This window comes from Macrosteles quadrilineatus, unplaced genomic scaffold, assembly GCF_028750875.1.
Source record: "Macrosteles quadrilineatus isolate MER2022 unplaced genomic scaffold, UCM_ALF_1.0 Scaffold_3__2_contigs__length_128488019, whole genome shotgun sequence".
NCBI lineage: Eukaryota > Metazoa > Arthropoda > Insecta > Hemiptera > Cicadellidae > Macrosteles > Macrosteles quadrilineatus.
Genome location: NW_026542596.1, coordinates 90,999,631 through 91,012,289, shown reverse-complemented (window position 1 = coordinate 91,012,289; position 12,659 = coordinate 90,999,631). Strand labels below are relative to the sequence as shown.

Genomic DNA, 12,659 nt, shown 5'->3' with positions numbered 1-12,659 from the left:
ACTATCAGCTGTTTAGGTAAGTGATTAATTAATTTCGTCTATAAAGATTATGTTAGCGTCGATTATACCATCGAAAATTCGAACTATTGAAGAATCCAACAATAAGATACAATAGATTAAATCAATCGATACATAATTTCAAAAGCTTACTCCTTAGGACTAAAAACGCCTTTGACTCCCTAGGGAGTAAAAGGAGCTACTTTAGACCCGCAACGCATATATAAAACGGATGTTTTTGCTGCACTATGACGAAAAATAGATGTCTATTGAACACTACGCGTGACTACAGCCCGTCCACATTGATGGGACGTATACTACCCAAAAGTCAATGCTAATTAGTAAACTCAACACTTTGGTGCTAATCGTACCCCGTAGGATGAGTGGGCTCGGGGCAAGGAATGTGCAAGTCCTCGACCTTGGAGTGCGGAGATGGGAGAGGACGGCAAACGGCACCCGCTACATCGAGGTCGTGGAGTACAGAAGAGAGTGGAGGTAGAGAACCCGCGTGGAGCTCCGACAGCATCAGTCACTTGTGAACACCGCGGAGTTACGGAACACCCTGGATCTGTAGCTGATAACCAGGTAACTACACGTGTACTGGGCTATGGGTAGATCTATTGTAGGACATTCAAAATTTTGTATTTTAACATTACATTTTTGTTATGATAAAAAATTGCTGTGATCTTGAAGGGCTGGTAGAATAAAATAAGTTAACTTGTTTAAATTTTGCAGGAGAACAAAAACAATGCTCTTAAACCAAATATATTTTTGTATTTCACTTAAAAGTTGTTGGTTTATTTAGTGGTTTTACGAATATACTTTTAAGATTTGTCGTCAAATTACAGTAAAACAATGCTATTCGGTATTTTCTTCCAAAAATGATATAAACTACAAGATTTTGTGTGATGAAGGTAATTAGTACGTAGGACTTATCACCTTTATTCCACTAAGAGAAATTATTGTAAGGGAATCGTTGTACTAGTTTTCTACTGAAACAAAATGGACTGATCTCGTTCTTCCCCAAATAGAATTTTTTTCAGGACTGGTCCCATTTATTGTCAAACCAATAAAACTTTTTTTATAGCTGGGCATATAAACTTCCATTTTGAGATTTGATGGACTTATCCCTAATATATCACCAGTTTTTTTTTATTTAATTTTAAACAATTCAGCAAAAGGTCTTAGTTTAATCCACCCTTTGAAAGGGATTGTGCCTTGGATATTAGTTAAATGTTAAGTCTGGATCCAAGCAAGCCAAGTCATTGGGCACTCATTCATATTATTAAATTGTCATAAACATTCCAAAAACTTCGAATCCGATTAATTAATTAATTTAAAACCAGATCCGGTAACTACCACCAACACACACTTATATTGGTAAGGGAATAGTATAGATAAATTAAAGATTTCATTTTTTTATTGCTATACCGAGGGTTTAACAATATTTAAGTTTGAAACATTGTGAATATTTTTGGCTGTTAAATGTTAGCCTATTCAACAGGGTAGCTTATAATCAGGTAAACCTCTTATATTACATACAGGCCAGTATGGTAAAGGAATATTGGCTTGTAATGGTTGTGTTCTGTAATACACTTAGGTTACAACAAATAATTTGGAGCACTTCATTTCAACCAGACAGAATTCAAGAATTCTCTAAGGGTTAACCGCTAATTAGTCAATATTCTCAGATATATGATACTCTATAATATTGGGCGAGGAGTATTTTTATTTAAGATAATTGAAATACGTTTTTACTTTAATTGATTAAAAGGGTCTTGAATACACACTCACATGTTTAAAACACTTAGTTTGGATATTTTTGGTTAGCCGGTACTACGTCCCCGTCTTAGATATTTAAAACTTTGAATTAATCAACTGTGTGAATAATTTTATAGGAACAGGCTAGTAACTTGGTACCACAGTACCCTCTTGTTGGTTAGAAACAGGGTAGTGAGATTGTATAATCATATGGTTTATTGGGAAATTAACTGTTTGATCTCAGACCATTTAATGGCATTACTACTCACCATTCTTTCAAACATTGTCTTAGGAATCAAAATAATTGTTGCTTACTTAATACATTACTTGTACATGCATTGGTCGAAGGGTAAAATAGTTACTTATCTAATATAACAATTCTAACGCACCCTAATTATAATAAATATGCACTTGTATCGTGTGAGGGCTAAGATTAGGGGTTTTCCAATGTGTTAGAATGGTAAATAAACATACCTTAAATAAATTTACCAAAATCGACAATGACACTAACCTATAAAAAATAGTGTGGATTAAAGTTAAATTGATTGATTGTAAACCATTAAAGGATTTTATTTTTATCCATTTTTAACAATATTGAATGCGTATTTATTTGATATTTTTCTGATTCGATCCGACTAGTATTGCAATATATGTTAAATTAAATTCCGGATGACCACTACGATTCTAAAATAATAAACATAAACGTATTAGTATCAAAATTTACTGATTCATCGATGTATCTTGGTGGAGAGTGCGTCGTCGGTTAGAACCATAGACTAAGCATACTTCCTTAGATAAACTACAGCATGGGGACATTGACTCGTTGAAATAAAAATAAATATTACAGTATTTGGAAAGTCCCGAGACCGTTTCGTAGTTTCAATATAGAATTAGACCAAACTACTGTACCGAACCTAACGATAAACTTTGTTGAACTAATCACAAACTGTACCAAGTTTAGTTATTGGCATCAAACAACACTTTTATGAGTACACACAGTCATATTTTCACAAATTTTTATTTTACTTACTAAAACATAAATATTTATATTGGTCAACCTTACCAGACATCGAATTAAAATAAATTGCTTGAGGAAAATCTATCATGTTGATTGGGTGATTTCCTAACCTTTTACCCCAGTGTTGACCCATTGTGTTTACAACCTAATTAGTTGACAATTTTGAAGTACGTGGCTGTTCTGGGATGCAAATAATATACAGACGCAGGTCTATTGCCCTCTCGAGGCTGCTAGTTGCGACAATAGTGGTGTAATTAACATAACTAGATTACCAAAATGTTCTAATGTCGTGCAGGCTACAGTCGTGAGCGAAACTTGGTACATCAGCTTAGGTGAAGTGCTACGTTGTAGGGAGCCGATTTTCTCACTGGAATTGTCTCAAGGTATTCCTACAGTAGTTTATGTTAAATATTTTGCGCTTTAGGAACTGTTTATGGTTATTAAAAAGTTTAAATTTAAGTCCCTTTTATGTTAGTGTAGTGCTTGTTTCAGTTGCAAGCTTTGATAATCCTGTCTTCACAAACATGTAAGCTGATCCAACTAAACAATTCTTGAACTATTTGACGGATTTAAAGTTTAACATATTTTTGTATGAACAAAATTCATGGGTCAGAAACATGAATTTGTATTACAAACATTGTAAAAATTTGCACTCACACAATTTAAATTATGAACAGTAATTAAAAACCATACAAGTAATATACAAATTACTAACAATGAAAAAATACAATTGATTCGTAATCCTACATATCTTATTTTTTATCTATGCGTTTTTATCTCACCCACTTCACAAGTCCATGCAAATAGTGGTTTGGAGGGTGGGTTTGTGAACTTAGTTGCCTAGCGGGGAATACTACCCCTTTGACCACCTGTTCTGGATAAAGCGCAAAATAGGTGCAGGATTAAGTATCCCTTGCAAGCCCTCTTGGAAGGACTGGAATAGGGCGCAAAAGAAGTGCAACCTGTAAAGGTAAAGAATAATAGTACACGTAAACAAAGTTGTTAGATTTTGAGCCAGAACCAGTGCTTAAAATCCAAAAATAATATTAAAAGTCAAATTAGTTTAATTTGTTTGTTAACAATAATTTAATCTGGTGGTGGCATATAAATTTGAGTTTCATTTCATATCTTTGATCACGATATAGCTATCTTAACCAAACTTACCTCATGAGTTGCATTTTAAGTGATAGCCTAGTATTAGTGGTGAATAGTAAACTGGAGGGGGAGGGTGTTGTAATGAAACAAAAAACACCATACAGTAGAACCTTGATAAGAAGACCCTCGATAACAAGTCACCCTTGATAACAAGTGCAATTTTTAAATCCCCTTGCATTTTTTACCCCTAATCACATGTTATTACAAACCTCAATAAGAAGTCAAGCTTGATAACAAGTCTGATTTAATAATCCCCATGAGAGTCTTGTTATCGAGGTTCTACTGTATATAAATATAGGCATTTATTCATAGCTACATATTCAAAGCTAAATCTTTCTATCACATAATGCAGTAATAATAACTTTTTTGCAGAAGACAATATCATTATAGTGATGGGCGGAAGCGCCCTTGAACGTGAATCAAAGGCCATTCAAACTATCGTATCAATGGTAATGATCTCACCATTGAAATGCCGTCCTATTGTTCAAGTCACTGTAATGTTTTTCTTAACCAGTGATAAGTTAATTAGGTGAAACCAGCCGATTTTATTATAAATCTTAATCATTCAGCTCAATAAACCTACACTGTGAGACGGAGATGGGTTGTTAAATTCGTTGTAGTAGAGGAGGGAGGAATTGAAACTAAAATGGGGATTTCTTTAGGTCTTAGCCCCTTAGCGTTTGATTTATTTAACTTTCAAAGACTCCGTTACGATGATCCACTTTCTTTATAACAGTTTATATGGAAATTGTTATTTAATAGATGATCCTTTAGTTGATTTTTTTACTTCAGTTAGATTGTAAACAAGAGACGGAAATTTGTTTAAACATGGATTTTAAATAGGCATAGGCTACGTTTTTGTTAGCTGTAACCTGATTACGATAGATGAATCACTTCTTATGGTGTGGATCTAAAATCAACAAATTTAATTTATTGTGAATTAATAGTTTTCTTCACTTGGAAATGTAATGGGGTGTATACGTTTTGACCCCAATTGAAATGCGTAGTTTGCACACGTGTTACATAAGTACGAGTAATGTCCAGTGGTCGAAACTCGACCAAAAATATGTAATGTACTCACTTATGTTAATGTTTCACCCCACAATGTAAATAAAACATGTGATTGGAGTTTCTTCCATTTGTTTTGATTTTCTTTTTATATTTCGTTGTTATTTTGTCACCAGCATGGCAACGCATAAGATCCATGTTAATTTTTTCAAATTTTTAAACTCATTTTTTGCGCTTATCTTTGAGCCTATTTAAATTTATAAAGGGATTCTGCACACCTACAGGAAAATAGCTTTCTAACGGTATGCGTAGATTTTCCCTACGATGCACACAAGATGAGAAAAAAGGTTTTAAAGAAACATGCTTGCCTATTAATATATAGATAGATACAAAACAAACACTCTTTCCAGCTGTCAACGGTGCTGCAGCGAGCGATGCATTCTCTGTTAGGTCATGATACAAAACAAACACTCTTTCCAGCTGTCAACGGTGCTGCAGCGAGCGACGCATTCTCTGTTAGGTATACAAAACAAACACTCTTTCCAGCTGTCAACGGTGCTGCAGCGAGCGATGCATTCTCTGTTAGGTCATGATACAAAACAAACACTCTTTCCAGCTGTCAACGGTGCTGCAGCGAGCGACGCATTCTCTGTTAGGTATACAAAACAAACACTCTTTCCAGCTGTCAACGGTGCTGCAGCGAGCGATGCATTCTCTGTTAGGTCATGATACAAAACAAACACTCTTTCCAGCTGTCAACGGTGCTGCAGCGAGCGACGCATTCTATGTTAGGTATACAAAACAAACACTCTTTCCAGCTGTCAACGATGCTGCAGCGAGCGATGCATTCTCTGTTAGGTCATGATACAAAACAAACACTCTTTCCAGCTGTCAACGGTGCTGCAGCGAGCGACGCATTCTCTGTTAGGTATACAAAACAAACACTCTTTCCAGCTGTCAACGGTGCTGCGGCGAGCGATGCATTCTCTGTTAGGTCATGATACAAAACAAACACTCTTTCCAGCTGTCAACGGTGCTGCAGCGAGTGACGCATTCTCTGTTAGGTATACAAAACAAACAATCTATCCAGCTGTCAACGGTGCTGCAGCGAGCGACGCATTCTCTGTTAGGTATACAAAACAAACACTCTTTCCAGCTGTCAACGGTGCTGCAGCGAGCGATGCATTCTCTGTTAGGTCATGATTACACGCTTGCACCACATGCAGTTTTACCACAACATCTTCACACCACGTCATTTTCATTTATGGCTCCCCTTCACCATCTTACCAACCTCATAACAGTTATTACTACCACAGGCCGTTAAAACAGATTGTATATTAATTAGGTCAATAGAGATGGTGTAAAACGACGTTGGGAGAAAAGTAAAGTTGAGTTTACTCGAGTTTTTTGTTGACAAGCAAAAGAGAAAGAGGCGCTGCCATACGGAGAAACAGCAAACAAACAATGTTCAAAATCTGTTAGCCCCCCTCCCCTAGTTTAAGTGCAAGTTAGGTCAGGGTCAAATTAGTTTAGGATAGTTTTCACTTTCGTAATTTGCCAAAAATTAACTTTTTATTTCCTCTCCAAAAACAATATAAAATATCATATCCATTCAAACTTCACATAACCTGACCCAATTTGCATTCAAATGGTTAGAGGCAGCTGCAGAATTTAAAGCTACACCTTTTTTGTGACTGTGCACGCCTTTTTCTTTTATTTTTACTTAATACAGTTTCATTTCAAACAAAGCTTTTTCAGTATAAAGGATTTAAATTATAGTTTGGACAATTTTTGTGTCAGTATGAGTAAGCAAATAGCTTAGTCAGCCCAGTATTTGGAATAACTGTGAGTTTAATTTTTTATTGTTTAAAAAAATTACTGAAACTCATTTCAATGATGAACTTGAAAATCAAATAAGAAAATTCTTTAAGTCGCGTTTTGTATCTTATTGAAGAATACCTTTAATTCAGCACCGTTGCTACGTTTAAAAACCCATTGATGAATCATTCTTGCTATTTGGTATTTAATCCAAGCATATACGTTTTTTCTCTTTAAATCATTCACATTGGAATGTTTTATAGAAATATATGGGTATTTGATATGATTTTGAACACTGCTAAGTTGTAAACACACCTTAAACATTGTAAAAATACTAAGACCTTAGAACCCCATTTTTAATGAATTTAAAAAAAAACAAGTTCACTTTTTAGTTTTGTATAAACAATAAGATCTAACAACGATAGACAAACATTAATATAAATCAACTGTACTTCAACGTTTCCACTGCTTAACTTCTCTCTGGTGGTCCTTGAAAGAATGAGTCAGAAAACCTCCAAATTTCGTAATTACAACAATTTATTCTTGTACGACAATTATCCCTCGATGTAGTGGTGGGTGTTGCGTCATTATTATATCACGGAATCACGTCTTTCCCGGGTTATAGTAACCGCAGCTGTCAGTTTCCCGCGGTTTTGTCATCAGCATCAGAGACTGTTACGTGTCATCTTCAGTTCTTATCAGTGTCCTGTGATATCTGACCCATGGGGGTCACGTGCCAGGAAGGATATCCTAGGGAATGTGACACAGGTAGTTCATTACAGTTTCAACCCTTAAATCCATTTGGGGTTGATCTGGTTTAATTTAACAGATTTCCTTGTGCGGTCTTTTAAGAGTTATGCTGCATTACATTGTTGATTTGTTGGGGTGTTTCTTGAGATTTACCGTATTTTAAAACTTTTTTTGTTTCTACTGAGGAAAAAGGCCTTTTATTCGTAGCAATTATTTCAATTGTTTTATAAATTTACTTGGTTCTATTTTAGGCACAATAATGGTTCTAAATTTTGATTACACAGGTTATTGAATATAAAAATTAAGGTAGAATGGTTGCGGCAAATATGTATAATTTTATTTTTGGCATCACATAGTTCGATGTTTATTAATTTTATATATATATAAATAATAGTGTTTTTAGAAATTATGAAAGTAAAAAAAGCTGCGGATTGTTATAATGGTTTAAACTCGTTCTCTACCGAGTGTAGGGAGATTATGTACAGAGTGTGACGGCCGTTAAGGAACCGGTTTGGATATTTACCAATCATACGATCAAATTCAAAGGTTTGGTAGTTTTCAACAAAAAATCTTTCTATATACCTGAACTGGCTAAAACCACGTGACACACTAAACTTTTGGCTTACCTACATTCGTATGGTCACCATTTCAGATTAAAGTATTTAAGTATTTTTATTAACATTTAAATTCATTACAATTATAATTAAATTCATTATAACTAAACATTTTATCCAAATTGGAGTCCAATTTGGATAAAATGTTTCTGTTAACCACTTTAGAATGACATATTTGGCGAAACATATGTAGTGGACTTTAAACACTATATTTGAAATGCAAGACGAGGTACGTAATAGCATTGACTATTAGATACTAAAGTATACTTCTCATCTATATGGACCAGCTGTAACCAATTTTTTATTATGAAAGAATGTACTTGTGAGAGCCAGTCACAGAATGCTCTAGTGTCTAAACTTCTATTTTATACCTTGTTTGTTGTATTGATAGTCAAAGGTAATAGAAGACCTTCTATCATTCTGATCATCTATATGGATCAGCTGTCGCCATTTTTTTACTAAAAGAGAATGTAGTTGTGTGAGCCAGTCACAGATTTCGCTAGTGTCTAAAACTCTATTTTGTACCTTTTTTTCGTTACTGACATAGTTGCTGGGTCACAACAGTTGCTATAGCTCATAATAAGCCATTCCATCAGTTTGACTTGGTAAAAACCATCATGTAATCGGCAGAAATCAGTAATTTAGATCAGCGCAATCTGTAGGTGGCTCACATCAACTAAGACAAATTTTATTGAAAACCTGGCTACAACTTTAACATGGGGATGGAATGTCTAGTTGTTGTGTAATAGTTTAGTCATTAATTTTTGTTGAAATCTCCCATACAACAATCACCAATACATTTTATGCGATAAACTGGTGACATGGAGGGTCGGAACCCACCCTTTAGCTGCAGAACCATTTATAACTAAAACTGAAAAACTAGACCTAATCGGATAGGGGGGGAGGTCTACAGTTGAGGATAACTTCACTTCAATTTTCAAACTACCTCTACCTGGTTCAAGTAATAATTCCCAATAAACGATTTTGATTTAAAACTGGCAACAACTATAAAATGAGAATGGAATGTCTAAGGTATTATTAAGTGGTCCTGTACATTTCCACCTACAATGCAGTAGTGCCAACATTCAACCCCGAGACACAGCAGTACCGGTAATACACGTGAATGCTATTTTCGGTCTGTATGTGTGGCAACCCCTACGACTTTCTCTGTTTTCCAATTTCTCCGAGAATTCTTACGTGTCTGATCCACGACTGCGGTGTTCATTTCCTAACTTTTCTACAAGTCGAGTTGCCTAATGTATGTTCACGATTTTATTCAAACTCGAGACAAAGTGGATTTAAATAATGTTATGGATTGTGTTTTTTTTTATGAGAATGTGCAATGCCAATTCTATTTCATTAATTAAATATAGTTAGCAAAATTATTTTAGTAAATTTCTATCGATTGAGAATTATGAATACCATAGAAATACAGTTTACTTAATTATTTTATGCAATTTCGTCGTTTCGTCGCAAGTGGTTGAATTTAAAACAAAACACGTTTACATTTATTTCAAGTGTTAGTTAGTAGACACTATAGGGTGGATTTATAAAACTCGACCCAAATTAAAAATACCACGACACGAGATACATTTTAATGGCAATACAAGCTCATGTGTTGCTATTCCTGTTTTCATTACTTTATTGCCGATCAGCTGATATGCATTGTTGCATAGTTATCTATTAGTTTTAGTGTTATTGGGAGTTTATTGAAAGATTCAATATAGTGATTTCCCAAGCCTTAAACGAATAGGTTCAAAATTAAATCAGTTGGTGTTATGCCAAGAACGGTTTGAAAAAAGTTTCCTTATGTGATTCCAGCAGGCTCCCCAATAAATTAAATTGACTCGTACAAATTTAAGTAAACCGGATCCTTAGCAAAAAAACTGTGTGTATTTGTAGCACTTTGTGATCTATGTTGCAGGCTCAAACTATTATAATAGCTTTATTAAGATAATGCAAACATACAATTTAATGAGAATCAAAAGATTAACACAGGGAAAAGTAAACAAACAGACTACAAACAAAAACAAATCTAACAGCTGATGTTTCTTCAATATTTTAAATGTGATACAACCCTTTAACTGTTGTTCGTGCCCTTAGCAGAGGATTTGTCGAAAAAATATAATATTTTTCGGGGGGAAGTTTCAAATCAAGACCTTTCATTTCAGTATGCAATTGATATGTGTGTGGCTTACGGTTTTCTAAAAAATTCTTGACCCTCATTAGCTTTATATATAGATAGATGCTAACAAAGTAAATGTACATAGTACATGTAAACATTGTGATTTCTCTTTTTGTTGTCAAGGAGTCCAAACAATATTTACTTGTTACAAAGGTGTAAGTGCGCCTCCAAGCTTTGAACGGCAGCTTAGCATAGCTCGAGGAGATTTTAAGGCAACACAATTAGGCCTATGTTGTCCGGGTACACGATTTATCAGAGTAAAATTTCAGCCCAGTCGGAAAAGTAAATTTGTGATTACTCAAAACAAACACATGAACCAAATCTTATAATATTAATGATTTCACAATGCAACATAGTTATACATTTGAACGTAAAACGAGGAATACTACTTTGTAGAGAAAAATTCCAACATCAAATAGTTAACTCTAGCGGATAACACGTTCGTGAAACCGAAAGTGCTATAAAATGAAATGAAACAATTTATCGTCAAAAGAGCATTTAATGTTGCGGTTAGTTACGTCAGCTGTGGTCACGACAGGTCTGCCAACGTATGAGTCAGCTGTGTGGTGTACTCGGCAAGCGTGGATCACCTATGTCAACAATACATAGGGTTGGCAACCCTGGGTGCATTGTAAACAATGCAGTATACTGGTAAAAAAAATTGAAAAACTGCCAAAAGAGTGAAATTCTAAAAACCCCCGAAAAACGTACGAATGAAAATGTTAACTTAGTGTACATGATGCGATATAAAGTAATTTATCTCTCAGACATATGTCTTAAAATTTAAAACCCTAAAATAAATGATACTGTCTAATGAAACAGCTGATCTTAGTTAGTAACAAAGCTACACATATCATCTCACTATATTCTACACTTATCTTTCACGCATACATCGGATGAAATTCCCATCTCATTTGATAATGAATATAATAATGATACAATGATAATTTAGGTAGACTACATTATGGATAACATCCTATTTTGTATTAGTGAAGACAAATAAAAGTCAACCACCACACCATCGAAATCAATTACAATCTGTTTCACATAAACATGGAACATAATGAACGAACAATCCAGCCTAATATTGCATGTGATTGTTTCTCTGAACATTCTCTTAGATACAATCATATGTTTATACCTAGGTTGATACATACACGTAAACATTTCGCAATTGGCCGGAACTACCCAGGGTAGGTTGCAAGATCTGAAATACTCCAGTTGAAAGTTAGTTCCTGAAGATTAGAGTAGTTTAGTGCTGAGAAGCAGTTGGAAAGTGTCTTCTGTAAGGAAACCGGTGAAGGTTAGTCTTCAAATTGAATACTACTTTTTACATTTAAGATTTTTGAACCGCTTTTTGAGATTTTATCATGGGACAATTTGGATGATAATTATCAACAATCAAATAATCTAACTATCCTCAAAGTAATGGGATTAGAAATAAACATTTCTGTACTTAATGATGTGATCGAATAATAAAAAAGTATTTGGTTCCTCAATGGGTATGTATGTGTTATTAGTGTTATGGATTGGCAATTAGTTGAGTTTGTCGGAGGAAATACTAGTTTACAGCTAACTATAGTTAAATTACTTCAGAGTTAGATACAAGAATCTCAAATAGTAATATTAAATTATAACAAGCTGCTATACCCGTGCTTTGCAACGGGAAGAAAATGTTACCGAGAGAGCTAGTGGTGATGATGTGTGTTTTAAAATACAGCAACTCTATGACTTAGTTTTAAAATATAAACTGATTTAAAAGCGTAAACCTACTTACTTTCGAACCCCTACTTTTGATGTTAATAGATCCATAAGAATATGACAACATACCTTAGTGTAGCAATAGCATCAAATGCTTCATATTGATGCTTCATGAATGACATGTTTTACCATAATTCTTAAATTTTAGTCAAGCCTCTTCACATGTAGCTTACTACATAAATTAAAATAATGAAACTTTCAGCAATACTTTACAAAACGTAGGCTATACAACCTCACTTTAAAACCAAACATAACCCTTCTCAATCTACATAAACAGTCACAAACATTTTTCGAGTAAATAAATAAACACCAGTTCCTTGTACTGATCAGCTGTTTCATTAACTAAATTAAATTAAATAATTTAAACATTGGAAGCATGCCAGGCGTAGCCCTTTAGAAATCAGCCTGTGGGGCAGAGCCCTTAGGAAATTCGTCCATATCAATACTTTTCGGCAAACCTACACAATCTAAGCTTCATTTTGATGTGCCATATGCCTATATTTTTATTTGGTAAATTACCTTAATCGTTTACATAAAATTTGATTGTATCACTTTAATAATATAATATATAATTCAGTTGTATGTCTTAAAA

At 34.4% G+C, this 12,659-nt stretch overlaps 1 protein-coding gene across 3 annotated transcripts in view; it reads left to right on the top strand.

Annotated features, from left to right (window-relative positions):
- The first annotated feature begins 471 nt into the window (after positions 1-471).
- Positions 472-12,659, top strand: part of LOC128988656 (acyl-CoA Delta-9 desaturase-like) — a 33,373-nt gene continuing 21,185 nt past the window's right edge. The window contains exon 1 of one of the 3 annotated variants that reach the window (XM_054410150.1): positions 472-582. The gene's annotated coding sequence lies outside the window, so the exon portion shown is untranslated. Of the gene's footprint in view, positions 583-3,086; positions 3,160-11,537; positions 11,610-12,659 lie in introns of those variants that run through there. The other 2 variants (XM_054410148.1, XM_054410151.1) reach the window with 2 other exon arrangements.